We start from the raw sequence: 12,633 nt of genomic DNA, 5'->3' as shown, positions 1-12,633 counted from the left end.
GGGTGTTTTAGTTGGGTGTGTCATCATACATGTGTCTCATAGTTGGGTTGTCATCATAGTTGGGTGTGTCAATAAGTTGGGTGTGTCGTCATAGTTGGGTGTGTCGTCATAGTTGGGTGTGTCATCATAGTTGGGTGTGTCGTCATAGTTGGGTGTGTAGTTGGGTGTGTCATCAAGTTGGGTGTGTCATCATAGTTGGGTGTGTCATCATAGTTGGGTGTGTCATCATAGTTGGGTGTTCATCATAGTTGGGTGTGTCATCATAGTTGGGTGTTCGTCATAGTTGGGTGTGTCATCATAGTTGGGTGTGTCGTCATAACCCTCATACTGCGGTCATGCCTGGTCATAGTTGGGGTTCTGGCGTATTGGGTGTGTCATCATAGTTGGGTGTGTCGTCATAGTTTTTAGATAGTTGGGTGTGTCATCATAAGTGTCATAGTTTGTGGTAGTTGGGTGTGTCATCATAGTTGGGTGTGTCGTCATAGTTGGGTGTGTCGTCATAGTTGTCACTGACTTATGCTCAGACATGCTCAAGTGGAACAAACTTAAACTTGCACCTTTTTTCAATGCTCAGATATACAGTATGTCATTGGGAAAGTTAAAGGTGTCATCATGTATATTTTCTTTCCAAAACATCCTTACTTAATTTGAAAGTAATCCAATAAGTCATCTCATTTTTGAAAAGTGTTTGTAATGTGATTTACACATATTTTGCTGGCAACATAACTGATTACAGTTACAGTTTTTTTGTAAACAGTTACTCCCAACCCTGACTGCGGTCATGCCTGGTCATGCCTGGGGTTCTGGCATTAATACACTTTTAGATAAAAGTGTTTCAAAAGTGTTATTTGTGGAGGGATAGGATTCTACCAAGAACTGTTTTGATCTGAAGAACCCTTTTTTGAAGGGTTCTTTGAAAGGTAAAGGGTTCTACATAGAACCATATATCATATTTCCCAGCATGCTCTTTTGCCGGGTGATTTAAAGAATTGTTTGTTTTAATATTTTTTTTTGCATGTACATTGATTGGTTGATAAATGTTATGCTACACAAAGATAAATAACAATCATTTTTCTAAACTAATTCAATCTGTTAGTAGGTGGACGTATTGCACCTGTTACTGGGATGGTTGTTCCAGTTGAAATTATTGAGGTAGTCTCAGGAATCAACTTTCCCTACCCTGGCAGTCATTGTGAATGCAGGTTGGAGGTGATTAAAAAACAATTAGGAATAACACAGCTTTTTGCAAGCCAGGATAATGTGATTTGCAGACCACTGTGTTTGGGTTTAACTTCAAAGAAAGGCCTTATGATGTGTGCAATTTTTTGTCATAAAGAATAACATTTTAAAGGTTAATAAAGCCGTTGGAACCATTCATAGACAGTTCTAGGAAGAATCCTCCAAAGACAAAATAGTTCCCGGTAGAGCCATTCATAGAGGGTTCTAGGCAGAACCCTTCATAGTGGTTTCTAGATAGACCCATATACAGTACCAAGGGGTTCTATGAAGAACCCTACATAGAGGGTTCTAAGTAGAACCCTTCGCAATTGAAATAAATTCATTAGGCCCTAATCTATGCTTTTCACATGACTGGGCAGGGGTGCAGCCATGGGTGGGCCCACTGACTGGGGAACCAGGCCCAGCCAATCAGAATGAGTTTTTCCCAACAAAATGGCTTTATTACAGACAGAAATACTTCTGAGCACCCCCCCTTCTGATGATCCCGCAGGTAAAGAAGCTGGATGTGGAGGTCCTGGACTGGTGAAGTTACACGTGGTCTGATATTGTGAGGCCGGTTGGACGTACTGCAGAATTGTCTAAAACGATGTTGATGGCGGATTATGGCAGAGAAATGAACATTCAATTCTCTCACAATAGCTCTGGTCGACATTCCTGCAGTCAGCATGGCAATTGCAGTGGCCTTTTATTGTCCCCAGCACAAGGTGCACTTGTGTAACGATCATGCTGTTTAATCATATTCTAATTGATATGCCACACCTGTTAGGTGGATGGATTATCTTGACAAAGGATCAAATTCTCACAAACAGGGATGTAAACACATTTGTGCAAAACATTTGAGAGAAGCTTTTTGTCCGTGTGGAAAATTTCTGGGATGTTTTATTTCAGCTTATGAAACATGGGACCACCACTTTCCATGTTTATATTTTTGATCAGTGTAGTAAGTAACTCCCCTCACCTGGTTGTCTAGTTCTTAATTGAAAGGAAAAAACAAAAACCTGCAGACACTCGGCCCTCTGTGGAATGCGTTTGACCCCCCCTACCCTATGGGGACAAACCAAAGAACCCTGAATGGTTCTATTTAGCACCTTTTTTGTAAGAGTGAAGATCTGATGTACTGTATCAAACAGTTTTCTCACCGTAGGATCAAATAATCAAAACATTGAGGCCAATCACAGCTCATAGAATTCATTCAAAGTTTTGTTTCCGTTATGTGAGGACCAGAGAAGAGGTACATAGTCCAGATTCTGTCAAATCAATTATGGTCGTGCTATTGACACTGGCTGGCCTAAAGCTAACTCAGAACAGAGTCACTCAAAGAAAGACAGACAAGAATATTTACTTCATTGGGTTTCTTTATGGATATCCACTTCAAAATGATGCTAGCGCAGAGTGATGTCATTCACCTGTTTGCTCTGTTAATAGTCACTGGAGTCCCTTGACGTGTGTTGAAAACGGCGATGTCACAATTTCCAATGGGCTACTGTTGTTTTGATTACACAGGGCTTGGAGATTTGCAACACAAACAGGTCTGGTACGTAGATCAACTCAAGAAAAGACAAGCATCCCTTTTCACTTTATTCAAACTTCCTTCATCTCCCTGGCTTTGCTACGATGTTTTTATCAGAACATAAATCCAATGCAACTAAGAGGCAAACTACCAGAAATACAGACAGTAACACCACCAGCTCTGTGAAGTTGCCACCCCATATCCTATATGTTCCCCAACTCTGTAAACAGTATGTGCATCAGCATCTCTACTATATGGTAATATAAACGGAATGGGAGTCATAGGTCTGTTTTTGTATTCAGACACACTTATAGCAACAGTACAGTGTGCTGTAATATGGGCGGCCTCCCACAGAGGATTAAAACCATTACTTCATCAACAGAGTTTGGTATAGGGGGGAATACAGAACTGGGACATCTCATTCCTCGTCAGCTATGGGATACAGGACATTTATGCTGATATTGGTTGCACAAAAACGAGGTAGTTTTTCATCTTCTGGATGGACTGATGGCTTTAGCACACTCTTGATATATTGTTTTATTTACCCGCGTGCCAACATCTGGTTTCTAACTTCTTGCATGGCACACAGTGCACCGGAATTGGCTGCTGGGCTGGGCTCTGATATTTATGGTAGAGGCTTATAGTGCTCGACTGTTTGGGATAGCATTGCCCAGCTCCATCCAACTTAGATCCCTACTACCCCCCACCCCACCTCTCCACACACATCCTCCAGTCCCCACTCCACCTAAAAAGAGGAAAGTGTCCCCTACTCTTTCCCTCTCTTTTTCTATCTTTGGCTCTGTCACTTTGCTTGTCATTCGGCCCCTGGTTTGAACACAACAACAAATTCCCTGTTTCTGTGTGTCTAGGGACTACTGTCTCTCACTCCCCACTCCCTCTCTCTCTCTCTCTCTCTCTCTCTCACTTTACCTTGCCCCCCCACCCCCTCCTCCATTTCTCAGTCGACCTCCCACTTTCCTCCTCCTCTCCGTCTCTCCTTCACCTCTCCATTTTCAGAGCCTGCTGCAGTGGGAAAATGAGTTCCCAGTAGCTCTGTGCAGCTCTGCAGATTCTCATCATGTTGTTTTCTACGTGGACAGACTGACACCCGCTCTGAACACAGAAGGGTAACAACTCAGGCCCTGAGAACTGTCAGAGGTGCTTAAAGGAGGGCAGTCAGACTCTGGTGTTGTGCTAGAAGTCTGATATGTGTCTCAGGACCATTGACAGACGATCTGAGAATGAGACGGAGGCATCCAGGCAGGGACATCCAGCCTGAGGCTCGCCTCTGCCTATAGGTCATTTGTATTCTCTGAGACACCAATATTTATTATGTCAACATTACCGTTCCCAAAAATACATTTTTAGGTTTTTGGGGGACAAGCACGGAGACAAAGTGAGTGGCCTGCACTGCAGGTCCGTGCAGCTCTGGGAAGGATGGCTGGCCGCGGGGGGGCCCGTCAGCGCATGAGTCATTTCACTCCAGGAGCCCTGAAAAGGTGAGCAGGCTGGGGCCGCATTGTGAGTCGTCACACAAAAAAGAGGGACTGTCAAAAGAGAAACAAAAAGGAGGGAGAAATGATTAAAAAGCCTTCAGAGCCTGCTCAGTGAAACAAAGGCACGCCATCACAGAGAGCAAACATTCAGGACAAGGGACAATCAAGAAGAGATACAGGTGGAAACCTGCAAAGGGCCGTGCGGACAGGATAAATCAGTGCGTTACAAGTTCTCCTCTCACAATAATACATGCAAAAACAAACAGTTCTGTTTTCAGTCAATGAAGACAGCCAGACCGATGGCCAACATTTACTTCGTTAGAAAGTAGGACACAGGTTTGAAGGTTGCCCAGTATTCCTTGAGAAGCCTTAGGGGTCATTTTTGGCAGAAGAAATGTAAAACATGTATTTTGTTCTGTGAACCCAATGAAATGATGTATGAATAGTATAGCCGTAAATCATTTCCATATGCATAAGTGAAATATAACCCATTATGTTCATGAATTGCATGTTCTACAAAGAACACGTGTTCATTATTTTTCTTGTGTTCGAAAGGTACAGCAGACTATTGTAATGTTGTAATAACCTATGGTAATATCCTGGATCTCCAGGTCACAGAGTTGAAACCACCCAACTTATTCATCATTTAACTCAAAGGAGTGTTCATTCATCAAAACAAGTGAAATGTACATAGGTTAACCAAAGGAAGTGGCATATTCTTGGCTTACTCAACACTTCCTCATTACATGAATCATTAATTAGAAAACAGTGTTTGTTTTCAGACCCGAATGAAACCTCACCATGTATTTGATCAGTGACACCAGCCATGTTTGTCCACTAACAATAAATCAATGGCATATTGGATTTTCTCACAACACAATGCTTCCCATTGTGTCCGGCATCACGTTATTCAGAGCCAATGGTAATGTATTATGTCCAAACAAGTCATCCATGGTTGTGTCCCAAATGGCAACCTATTCCCACCCTATAGCCCTATGCACCCTAGTCAAAAGTAGTGCAATATATAGGGAACAGGATGCTTTTGGGAAGCAAACAATGTGTTTTTCAGAAGGACACAGGTAAAAACTCACATTCCTGCCCTTTTCCAAGTGAAAGGTATTCAGGAAAAGACGTCGGCCAGAAGACAATTTACAGCCCGGCCTGGGAATTCCACATGTTCCAGAACTGGGAATGGGAGTGGAAAAGCCAGAGCAATGAACAACCATGGCATTTTTATCTTGATTGTCAGATAAAATAGTATCTGCACCCATAAAGCTGTTCATAAGAGTCTTTAGCAGGAGGCACTTTACCTCCTTTTGCTTTCTGGCCTCTGATAAAAATCACCCAAACACGGCATCATTAAGAGGCCCAATAAAAGCACACAGAGACATGGCGCCTGGGAATGAGCCACTCTCTTCTTTCTCTTCCTTTCCCTCTTTTCCATTCTCTCCATACTTATGCTTACTCTCTCTCCCCTTTCTTTCCCGGGGCAGCCAGGCAGCCAGGTCAGGCACACACCTAGCAGGCCAGGCCAGGCCAAAGGGAGAGGGGCTGGGAGGGGGGGGGCTCTGTGACTCTGGTTAGCCTCACCGGGAAAAGGTCAGAGCTGTTTCCCACCACAACACACACAGGGAGACAGGCAACTCCACAGCTCCATATATGACCCCAGGTTCAGCTCCTTTCATGGGTCTTAAAAATGATAAACTAAATCATTCTAAATATTTAGTTAAAGTGAAAACATTGTAACTCTACCCCAGTGATAAAGCAGGTGTGGGTGGCTATTGTTAGACTGCTGTGATACGTGCTGTGATATATGCTGTGAATAGAGATGGGCAGTATTTCTGTTACATGTATTTGAAATAAGTATTTCAATTACTTTTGAGTATTTTGTCATTTGTATTTCACCGGCCTAAACGACATCCAAAATATTTGGTAACAAGATCCCTTCGAGATCTGTAATTGTATTTGATTGAGTTTTGATAATGCTTTTCCATAACACTATTTTATAGCGGTTCACAATTGTGTGGCCCCCTTTCCCCCTGCGTTGTTATTACAAGTCTTATGGCACTATGGTTAGATAAGAGTGTCTGCTAAATGAGCCAAATGTAAATATAAAAATGAACACTTGCAAAGCATGCTGAGTATTATCCTAATGAGCTCCACCCCAAAACAAGGCCAAAAATAATACCCAGTGTGATTTGCAATTGTTAATTTTCACAAATATAGATTGGTCATTTATCAGACACTCTTATCCAGAGCTTAGTACAGTATGTGCATTCAACTAAGGTAAATGAACAATCACAAATCACAGTCATTGCAAGTAAAACGTTTTTTTTTTTGTTAGCGTTACTGAGTATGTTGTTTTAGTGTAGATGTGTACTTGCAAATGTATTTTGTACTTTGATAAAATACAGGTGCATTGATGTATTTGGTCATTTCAAAATACAATGCTTTGCAAATATATTTTGTCATTTATTTTGATTCATTCCAGCAAGCACATTTGGTTCCTTGAAGGTTGTGGGAATGTACGTTTTTGGTTTCCCATTGGTTTTGGGAACGAACGGTAAAACTGAACATGAAAATTTCTCCTGTTCTGGGAATGTTTATTTTTCGGTAGCAGGGAGGTTCTACGAATGTTTTACTTTGGTTCCCTGAAAGTTTTCATGGGAGGTTTTATTAACAGGTTATTCTGAGATTTTTGAATAACTTCCTTAAAACTTTCAGTAAATGTCTCAATAAGACTTGTAATAACAGTGCTATCTTATTTTGGGTAAACTAGTTTGAAATCCAAGCACTGATAAGACACATGGAAATGTATTTCCTTAGCCAACAATCATGCAAACACATTTCTTGTGACATGCCATTAGTGTGATTTGAACACATGAGGTTCAGTTCCCTATCCACAGAAGTAGTCCACTGCCCCACCAGGATGGAGCCAATATGCCCTGTTGTTTTACACCTACAAACCTGTTCATTTTAGTATCTTCAAACAGACCCCATTTCAAAGGAGAAAAGCACTCATTAGGATCAGGTGTGGCCAACACACCTGAACACACTAAACAAGATCAAGGATAGAGTTTTGTTGATTCTTAGAATGTTCTCTGAACATTACTAAAACTTAATTACTCAAAACAATTTGAGAACATGACTTTAAATCGAACCTGTCACGCCCTGACCTTAGAGATCCTTTTTATGTCTCTATTTTGGTTTGGTCAGGGTGTGAGTTGGGGTGGGCATTCCATGTTTTGTGTTCTATGTTTTCTATTTCTGTGTGTTTGGCCTGGTGTGGTTCTCAATCAGAGGCAGCTGTCTATCGTTGTCTCTGATTGAGAACCATACTTAGGTAGCCTTTTCACACCTGTGTTTTGTGGGTAGTTGTTTTCTGGTTTTGTGTCTGCACCTGACAAAACTGTTTTGGTCGTTCTTTTTTGTTATTTCAGTGTTCAGTTCAAATGAAAGTATGAACACGTGCTGCGCTTTGGTCCACTTCATGCAACGATGACCGTTACAGAACCATGAGAAAATGTTATGCTAATGTGCTGAAAATCCCACAGAAGAACATTGTTAAGAAACATTCTTTGAACTATTTGAGAACATTCCCAATGTCAAACCAGTTGGAAAAAGTTCCTAGAATATTACCGAAATGAAATGTAACCATGTTTGAACCTTTAGGAAACGTTCTATTAAAGTAATGAAATACAAGGAAAACATTTTATTGGTCAAATCCTACAAAGTCCTGAAAATACTCCAAAGCCAAGTAACTATCCTGCACCATTCCCAGAAAGTTGTGAAAAAGGTTGTATGCAAAATAACAATAGGACAACCACGCTCTTACCAAGCTCTAAGAAGCGTGGTTCTCAGAACGTTATGCGCTAGCTGGGATTGGTCTTTATAGAGTATATTGTGCAAAAAGATACATTTTGCCCATCTTTGGGTGTGAAGTTGTGCTGATATAGTTTCTCTGAGATGTCCTAAAATACCATAGTTGGTTTCGCTCTGACGGCTGTGCACGTCTGGGTGGGGGGCAATGTTTTCTTAGGTAAGGTGCCCAAATACAACAGCTTGTTCACCTGCATAGTTGTCGCTTTTGTCTTGCCCGTCCGGGAGAAACAACAGACAGAGAGCATTAGCTCTGTGTGTTTCTTTGACTTTGTGTGTGTTTGTCTTTGTGTGTCTGTGTATTTGTTACTAGGCGTGTTTGTGTTCACGTGCAAACGTGTGTGACTAATTTGTTTTCAGGAGTTACAGACAATACACACAGCAGATGAGTGGACTTCGGCTGTCCCCATAGGAGAACCCTTCCGGGTTCCATGTAAAACCCTCTGTAGAAAGGGTTCTACATGGAACCCAAAAGGGTTGTACCTGCAACCAAAAATGGTTATTCAAAGGTTTATCCTATGGGGACAGCCGAAGAACCCTTTAAGCCACCCAGACTAATTAGCCACCTGGACTATCGTTTTACACGGCTGCTGCTCGCTGGTTATTATCAATGCATAGTTATCAGTTATAGTTACAATTTACCTCGACTAACCTGTAACCTCGCACATTGACTTGGTACCGGTACCCCCTGTTTATAGCCTCCACATTGACTCGGTACCGGTACCCCCTGTATATAGCCTCCACATTGACTCTGTACCGGTACCCCCTGTATATAGCCTCCACACTGACTCGGTAGCGGTACCCACTGTATATAGCCTCCACATTGACTCTGTAGCGGTACCTCCAGTATATAGCCTCCATACTGACTCTGTACCGGTACCCCCTGTATATAGCCTCCACATTGACTCTGTACCGGTACCCCCTGTATATAGCCTCCACATTGACTCTGTACCGGTACCCCCTGTATATAGCCTCCACATTGACTCTGTACCGGTACCCCCTGTATATAGCCTCCACATTGACTCTGTACCGGTACCCCCTGTATATAGCCTCCACATTGACGGTACCCCCTGTATATAGCCTCCACATTGACTCTGTACCGGTACCCCCTGTATATAGCCTCCACATTGACTCTGTACCGGTACCCCCTGTATATAGCCTCCACATTGACTCGGTACCGGTACCCCCTGTATATAGCCTCCACATTGACTCTGTACCGGTACCCCCTGTATATAACCTCCACATTGACTCTGTACCGGTACCCCCTGTATATAGCCTCCACATTGACTCTGTACCGGTACCCCCTGTATATAGCCTCCACATTGACTCTGTACCGGTACCCCCTGTATATAACCTCCACATTGACTCTGTACCGGTACCCCCTGTATATAACCTCCACATTGACTCGGTACCCCCTGATATAGCCTCCACATTGACTCTGTACTGGTACCCCTGTATATAGCCTCCACATTGACTCTGTACCGGTACCCCCTGTATATAACCTCCACATTGACTCTGTACCGGTACCCCCTGTATATAACCTCCACATTGACTCGGTACCCCCTGTATATAACCTCCACATTGACTCTGTACTGGTACCCCCTGTATATAGCCTCCATATTGACTCTGTACCGGTACCCCCTGTATATAACCTCCTTATTGTTATGTCGTTTTCTTGTCTTACTTTTTGATTGTATCATTTATTTTTTACTTTCGTTTATTTTGTAAATATTTTCTTAACTCTATTTCTTGAACTGCATTGTTGGTTAAAGGGCTTGTAAGTAAGCATTTCACTGTTGTATTCGGCGCATGTGACAAATACAATTTGATGGTCCTAGATTGCACCTTAGTGTTGTAATTTGAGCATTGACGTTTAAACAGCACATTGTGATGAGCGATCCCTTTGAGTTGCTTAACAGTATGCAGCGTCATGCAAAGTTAATGTGGACACAGGGGTTTTATGGCATGTGAGCAACCGTTGTTCCATCAGAGAAAATATCCACATGCCAAACTGCCTTTCATGTGTAGAAAGGGATTTGAGTTTCAAATTATTCCACATGCATGTTACACCCCCACAATTTGATCTTTGCAACTTCACATAGATGGTATAGCATATCACAATTATATTTGCATTGCATTGAATACTCAGAATTTGCTTGCCAGGAAATAATTTAAAAGTTTTGTAGAAGAAAACCCATAATACCTGTGCCATTGAACTTTAATTCCTAACTTAAGTTCAAGGGCTAATGCCCTTGTCTGTCTGGTGCGTTCTACCAGGTATAGACACGTAGTTCTCAAACCTCTCCCTGGGACCCACAGACATTTGTGTTGTAGCCCTGAACTAGCTCACCTGATTCACCTAGGGCCCGATTCAGACTTAGGATATGTGTGCCTTTCTTAAGCACTTCTTAGTAATTAGTATTCAGACTTACATTATGCAGGTGCATAACGGAATTTTCGGGCCTGGTTCCCTTGCGAGTGCTGAACAAATGTAAATCAACCACTGAAAACCCTCCCACTTGCTGGCGAACAGATTTTCTCATGGAGTTTTCGTTCAATAGGATTTTCAGTACATTTATCTAAAGCCATCCATTTAAACGTGCTGTACCTTTAATTTGAATTTTCTCACCAGACTAACTTGAATATATGAAGAGAACGGTTCAGTAAATTAGGGATCAATCCATTTAAATACACGCGTATTCCTCTCCTTTTCAGCACCAATTGGTAGATTTAAAAAAACTCTGCGCTTGTTTATCATTTAGGGTTAGGAAAGTACTTATGAATAATAAAAACAGGTGTGGAGAGCCTTTACGCACAAAATATTTTGGTGAATAAAAAATACAGTGGTTTGATTCATCCTGAACATTGTCATATTCAGTTGTTCAATCCATGATATCCTGGAAGGGTAGAAAAGTGTAAAATATGGGTTGAACAGTAGTCCTATAGATCTACCATAATAATCCTCACTAATAATGGAACTGTGATGACAACGGTCGTCGTCGTGAACTGAGCGCAAGTCTCCAGGTTTAAAATATGTATGGTCTGCATACCATAATGGTAACCATAATGTCTGCATAACAAATTGGCTACATGTCCAAAATTATTGTTAGCCTAATATGATCCACTATTGCTAGCGATCCTCAGAAACAACCACACGAACGTGACAGAGGAAAGAAAGGTAAACAAACGGTGTAATGGAATGATGCAAAATACAAGGAAACTAACATTGAAGTGGTGACAGTCATAAGTGAATGTAGGACGGTGGCTATTGATAGAGAATAATATTTAATATGACACAAATTGTAAAAAATACAGTGAAAATTCTGGGCATATACAGTTGAAGTCGGAAGTTTACATACACCTTAGCCAAATACATTTAAAGTCAGTTTTAAACATTTCCTGACATTTAACCCTAGTAAGAATTCGCTGTCTTAGGTCAGTATGGATCACCAATTTATTTTAAGAATGTGAAATGTCAGAATAATAGTAGAGATAAGTTTTTATTTCAGCTTTTATTTCTTTCATCACTTTCCCAGTGGTTCAGAAGTTTAAATACACTCAATTAGTATTTGGTAGCATTGCCTTCAAATTGTTTAACTTAGGTCAACATTTTTGGGTAGCATTCCCCAAGCTTCTCACAATAAGTTGGGTGAATTTTAGCCCATTCCTCCTGACAGAGCTGGTGTAACTGAGTCAGGTTTGTAGGCCTCCTTGCTCGCACATGCTTTTTCAGTTCTGCCCACAAATTTTCTATAGGATGGCCCCTCCAATACCTTAACTTTCTTGTCCTTAAGCCATTTTGCCACAACTTTGGAAGTATGCCTCGGGTCATTGTCCATTTGGAAGACCCATTTGCGACCAAGCTTTAACTTCCTGACTGATGTCTTGAGATGTTGCTTCAATATATCCACATAATTTTCCATCCTTATAGTGCCATCTATTTTGTGAAGTGCACCAGTCCCTCCTGCAGCAAACGACACCCACAACATGATGCTGCCACACCCTTGCTTCACGGTTGGGATGATGTTCTTCGGCTTGCAAGCTTCCCCCTTTTTCCTCCAAACATAAAGATGGTCATTATAGCCAAACAGTTCAATTTTTTTTTCATCAGACCAGGAGACATTTCTCCAAAAGGTACGATCTTTGAACCCATGTGCAGTTACAAACCGTAGCCTGGCTTTTTTTATAGCAGTTTTGGAGCAGTGGCTTCTTCCTTGCTGAGCGGCCTTTCAGGGTATGTTGATATAGGACTCGTTTTACTGTGGATACATATCGTTTTGTACCTGTTTCCTCCAGCATCGTCACAAGGTCCTTGCTTTTGTTCTGGGAATGATTTGCACTTTTCGCACCAAAGTACGTTCATCTCTAGGAGACAGAATGCATCTCCTTCCTGAGCGGTATGACTGCTGCGTGGTCCCATGGTGTTTATACTTGCGTACTATTGTTTGTACAGATGAACGTGGTACCTTCAGGCATTTGGAAACTGCTCCAATTTTTTTTCAGAGGTCT

The sequence above is a fragment of the Oncorhynchus masou genome, chromosome 22 (genome assembly GCF_036934945.1).
Source record: "Oncorhynchus masou masou isolate Uvic2021 chromosome 22, UVic_Omas_1.1, whole genome shotgun sequence".
Classification (NCBI taxonomy): Eukaryota; Metazoa; Chordata; class Actinopteri; order Salmoniformes; family Salmonidae; genus Oncorhynchus; species Oncorhynchus masou.
The sequence above is the reverse complement of the archived record's forward strand: the minus strand, read 5'-3'. Positions refer to the sequence as shown.